Source organism: Hevea brasiliensis, chromosome 1 (genome assembly GCF_030052815.1).
Source record: "Hevea brasiliensis isolate MT/VB/25A 57/8 chromosome 1, ASM3005281v1, whole genome shotgun sequence".
NCBI lineage: Eukaryota > Viridiplantae > Streptophyta > Magnoliopsida > Malpighiales > Euphorbiaceae > Hevea > Hevea brasiliensis.
Genome location: NC_079493.1, coordinates 108419308 through 108425307, shown reverse-complemented (window position 1 = coordinate 108425307; position 6000 = coordinate 108419308). Strand labels below are relative to the sequence as shown.

Here is a 6000-nt window from a genome sequence, read left to right as displayed (position 1 = left end):
TTTTAATTTATTATTTATTTCTTGTTTTAGTTCAATTTGGTTATTAAAGGAAAAAATTATGCAAAACTAAATCGATATAAAGTATATTGACATATTTGTATTTCATTCACACCATCTTTGACTTAGAGATGACAACGAGTATGGTATTCATAAAAATTACTTTACTCAAACTCGAACCCGATTTCGATTAATATTCTCAAAACACATACATGTTCTAAACCCAACTATTATTACTAAAAAGAAAAGTCTGAATCTGTTTAATTTTATATATTTTAATTAATAATGTAAAAAAAATTATTTTGATTAATAATTTATATTTAAAAAATTTAATAATTTTATAAAATATTTAAAATTCATTTTATATAAAATAAAAAATATATATTTTACGGCTTATCTCTAACCCTATTCTACAGCCTCCCTCTTGTCATTTCTCTTCTAAGGGTTTGTTTGGTTAACTGTTGAACACAGCTGATAGTTAACTAATAGTTATTACTATTAGTTAATACTGATAGCTGATAGTTGATGATAGCTGATTTATGTTAAGTGTTTAGTAAAACTATATTTAACTGTTGCTGATAATATGTAAAATGACTAATGAGGGTATATATCTATACTTTATTTTATTATTAAAATAAATATAAAATTATAAATTTATTATATTATATTATTTATTTTACTATTAAAATAAATATATAATTATTAATTCAATATAATATATCATTTATTATATTATTAAAATAAAAATATAATTATTAATTTATTTTATCATATTATTTATTTTTTTATTGAAATAAGAAAATAATTAAATTCCTTAAAAAATAAAATAATTAAATAATTTTAAAAATGTAGTTGTAAAATCATTATGTAATTTTGTTGTTGATAAAGAGAGAAAATCTTATAATTTTAAGTTTTTAGAAAAAAAAATGTATTCTTGCATAATAAATAAGTATTTTATATTTTATATTATTAACAGAAAATATTTTAACAAAATTACAATATGCTAATTAAGGTGTTATAATTGTAAATGAAAAAAAATAAAGGCAAACAACATTAATAATATTAATTTTCGTGTTATATGAAAAGGATAATGTGGTGTGAATAAAAAATTAAATCAAATCAGCTATTAGCTGATAGGAAATAACTCTAAAAATAAAATTGATACAAACTGCAGCAAATCGGTACCATATCAGTTATCTATCAGCTATCAGTTTTATTTTTTTTAAGGTTACTAAACACTTTAATTTACCTATTTAGATGTCTATAAGCTATCAGCTGCACCCAAAATGTAAATCAAACACTTCCGAAGACTTGTGTTGCTCATGCTCATCATCTCCATCCGGTGCCTTGGCTTGTCATCTCCATCAAGACCCTTTTCTTCAACTCATTTCTTTCTTTAAAGTTACAAGTCCTCATTTTCTTATTCATTTTTTTCCCCTTCTCCTTTTCAAGTTGATTTTTTGGATCTACTTTCCAAGATGGTGATGAAAGGAGGTTTTCTTTCTTCTTAAACGAGCTAACCGTGAAAGCCACCTTCACCATGAAATCAAAGCCAAGAGTTCTAAATAGTGGCAAATCGAAGCTAATGCATCTTCCTTATTTTAGTTTTGAGTATTTTGCCCCTTTGAATTGAATGTGGTGTTGTTCCTCTTTTGTAGAAGCAATGTGAAGTATCAATGAGATCTATGGATTTTCTATATTGTTTCTCATACAAATATCACTGTACTTATGGTTTGTTTGTTGTACGTTTGGTTTTATATTTTGAATGAGTATTCCCTGCTAAAATTGAGATTTATTTAACATTCCCATAAGAAATTTTTATTCACATGAAAGAATCCGCTAATTTCGAGAATTAATAAATTAAACCGAATTAAATTGAATTTATGTGGTTTGATTAAATTCAATTTTTCTCTGTATTAGGTTCAGTTTGGTTTTAAAAATATTAGGTTTGGTTTATTCAATTTTTAAGGTTTTCAAACTAAATAGAATCGAATTAACTAATGCTCACCCCAAGCAAAGATTAGTCTTTCTGCATATTTCCTTTATTGAAGGACCCACTCAACTAGATTAAACCCCGTCTGGTTGATTGGTTCATTAGTTACACGACTGATTTATGCAAATCAATTTCAATTTTAAAGTGAAATGGGTTTACTGTCTGAACCAAACTGACCACTGATTTGATTCTCATTAGGGACTGATCAATTTTGTTTGATTTTGACAATAAATTTTTTTATTTAATATATTTTATATTAAATATAAAATTTATTTTATTTAAAATAAATTTATATTTGATACGAATTCAATTCAAAATGTTAATAAAATGAATCACTCAATTTATCGTTGATGCCTCGAGCAAAAATTTATCCGTCAGTTATTAATCACACAACCAGACGCAATTAGTACCTTGTCGGTTGGAGATGGATTTAATAGCGATAATTTCATGAAGAGAGGGGCGGTTGATACGACAAGTGACAACTGAGACGTGAGTTTAAGACAATGTGGACAGTATTGAAAGGACTGAGGAGCTTACGATTTGCATTAGCCTGAAACTTGTGGTGCCACTTTGTGAAATTTGCTTTGACCCGGAATTTTTTATTTTTATTTTTTTCTGATGTGGACCCCAACACACTGTTGTCTTCTCTTGAATGCTATCTTCACTTCCTTCGCATTTAGTTTCACCTACGCGTCCATGGTGACATAAACCATTTGTTTTTATATTTTTTTTCAGAGGAAAAAGGAATGTGAGGTTTAAGAGGCTAAATAGAAGAATAGTAACCAATGATTTTATTTTCAAAATTAATAATATTAAATATGTTATAAAATTAATAATGTATTTAAAATAATAATATAGGTAATGTATTAGCATAATTAATAGTTTAATTTATTTTATAAATAATGATTATAATAAATTTAGTTATATTTTAACATGTAAATAATTAAAAAAAATTAATATTTAATTGAAATTGTAAATGTTAATATTAAAAAAATATTTAGAATAAAATTTTCATAGTAATAAATTTATTCATATCATTAAAAAATAAATTTTAATATATTAAAATTTTATATAATGTTAAACAGAGAAGTTTTTTTTTGCTAAATAAAAATAATAAGATAAAAAAATTCATGTTAATACATTAATAACATAAATTATTATTATTTTTATTAGGAGTCAGTGAAATAGAAAAAAAAATACAATTGTTTATGATTAAAAATTGTTAATTATTTTTATTAATATTTAATACAGCAATATTAGTGTTTGTGTATATATATATAATGAGAAAGATATTTATAAACTCCTACACTGGTGGCAGTGGTAAGGAGGGGCAAAGATTAAGGGTAAGCATAATTTAATTTAAATTGGAAAAAAAATCTACGAATCAATTAATTTTAAATTTTAGTTCGGTTTTATAATTAATTGGTTTGATTTGGGTGGATGTTAATTTATTATTTATTTATTATTTCAATTCTATTTGATTTTTAAAGGAAAAATTCTACAAAACAAAACCGATATAGAGTATATTAATATATTTATATTTCATTTATACCATCTCTAGCTCATTGATGGCAACGAGTAGTGTAACACCCCGAAATTTTAATTTTTATGAGTATTTTGGTATTTTAATTTTATTTAAATTTTAGGAATTTTTTTTAGATTTTTCGGATTTTAAAAATCGAATTCGATTTTCCAAAAATATAAACTTTGATGATTTTTAAAAATTAATTTAAAGACCACGTAGCAAAACTAAAAATATATTTGGAGTCTACGTATTTTTCTAAGTTTTCTGGAATTTTTTCGGAATTTTTGGACCTTGTTTTCGGTCCCGAGGCAGAGTAAAAATTTAAAATTTTGTATTCTGAATCGAACCGACCGAATCGAACCGGACCGGATCGGACCGGTCGAATCGGACCGGCCTTTTTCCTTCTTCCCTTTTTCTTCCCTGCGCGCGTCGTCCCTCTCCCTTTTCTCTCTCGTTTCTCTCTCCTCTCCACCCCACTCGCCCGGCCACGCCACCCAACCGGCCAGACCGGCGCCACCACCCAATGTCCATTGCGTCGCCCGAACGGCTGAAAAAGCGCTGAACGCCCTCAGCGCGCTCGACTTCCCCAGCCAAATCCGGCCGATCCGGCCACCAATTGGACCAGGTTTTGTGTCCAAAATCATCTACTCGGCGAGAGCTTTCCATAGACACCAAGAACGCCGAAATCCATCGAGCGGATTGTCCGATTTTGGCTCGGGAAGATTTTAGCCCATTTCGACTTTTGGGCTAGATTTCTCGAAAACCGTGAATCCCACGAGAAAACCGAGGCCACCAGCACGCTCCATTCGTCGAGAGCTTCGCAACGACATAAATTTCAAATTTTTTCGACACCGTTTTTCGGTGGGTCCCACGGAACTTCGCAGTGTTTTTCCGAGCATTTAATGAGCTTAGAAAATTCTGAAAAATTTATGTACTAACCCCCGTGTTATGGGCTTCGTGTAGGTATCCTCGATTCGCGGAAATTCGACAGTTGACCGATGCGCAAATTTGGGCGCACGGACTGTTCTGGAAAAGTCCCCGAATTGGATCGAGGTTTTGGCTAGCCCCCCATTGTCAGACGTCCCGAGCGCGTTCCCGAAGTCGGAATCGGCAAAGGTAAACCCGAACCTTGCTTTTTCGTAATTTTCTAGTGCTTAAATAGGATTAAAAATCCATAAAATATTCGTGGTAGCTTAGAAAATTACGATTCTTTTTGCAATAGCTTAGTAATATTGCTAAGGACCGCGGGGCAAAGTTTTATAATTTTTAGAGCTTGTTTGGGCAGTTTTTGCAAAAATGATCAATAATAAGGACTAAATTGAAATTTTACATATTGTGATGGATGACTGATTTGATGGGCCCAGGAGGGGCTGTGTGATATGATTGAACTGTTGATATATGGATTGTGAATATAGACGTGCGTTTTTAGCCCTTTTGCAGGTTGGGTAGGTCCTAGGTATAAGGGGGACTCTGCCGGATTTTCGGCACGACTTAGGACGTAATTTGTCTTTTCTTGTATTGAGTCAGATTGTATTAAATAAATGTAATATGATTGTCAGGTGAGCCGGGACAGCCTTCTTCCTCCGCCCAGCCGCCACAGTGATTGTCGTCAAGTCTGTGAGTAGAATATTAATTTTAATTGTAATTTCGATATTATTATATGTTCAGCATGCCCATGCATCACTTATATGCATATATTTATGTAGTTAAACTCTAGGCACGATTTATGATGCATTGATAACTGTTAAAGTGCCATGATGTTGTTGTGGTAATTTGGAGCAGTGTGCGTGCGTTGGCGTGCGTGTGATGTGGTGTGGACTATGGATAGGACGGGTAGACACGGCTTGAGTTCTTCGCTGGGACCCGGTCCTTCGGGGTAGACACGGCTTGAGTTCTTCGCTGGGACCCCGATTTGGTATTTAAGTGGAAGTCCGAGCTGAGTTCTTCGCTGGCACCAGGTTGGATTTAAGAGAGCTGTATAGGGGATCAGCTCCCATATATTATGATTGATGTTACAGGGTGCGTGAGTGCTCCAAATTACCTTTTTGATGCTATGATGTGAATTTATTGCTGATGTTGCATTTCACTCTACATGGTGCATTAGTTTTAGATAGTTATAGAGATTATGGTTAAAATTGATATTTTACTCTCTGAGTCGAACGCTCACTCCTGTTCAAAAATTTTTACAGGCCACAGGAGGATATTTTGTTCTGAGTTAACCTGCTTTTCTACTTCGCAGGTTGTTTATTAATATTTGTGTAATTTTAATTACTCCTAGAATTTCCGCATGTGTTAGCAGTAATTATTTGAATTTGGTCTGTAATATTATATTCATATTGGACCTGTAAATTTAATATTTTAAGTCTGTTTTGATGGATTGGATGAGGGAGCTGAGCTCCCATTTATTATTATGTTGATGAGTATGTGGAGGGTGAGCTGAGCTCCCCAATGGATTGTTTATTGTGTTTACAGGTCGGGTGAGTCG

The 6000-nt window shown here is 31.4% G+C and overlaps 1 long non-coding RNA gene across 1 annotated transcript; it reads left to right on the top strand.

Annotated features, from left to right (window-relative positions):
- Positions 1–5072: 5072 nt before the first annotated feature.
- On the top strand, positions 5073–5884 carry LOC131179358 (uncharacterized). The gene is made up of 2 exons (XR_009148407.1): positions 5073–5132; positions 5705–5884. It is a non-coding gene; the product is annotated as an uncharacterized LOC131179358 (long non-coding RNA).
- The last annotated feature ends 116 nt before the right edge of the window (positions 5885–6000 follow it).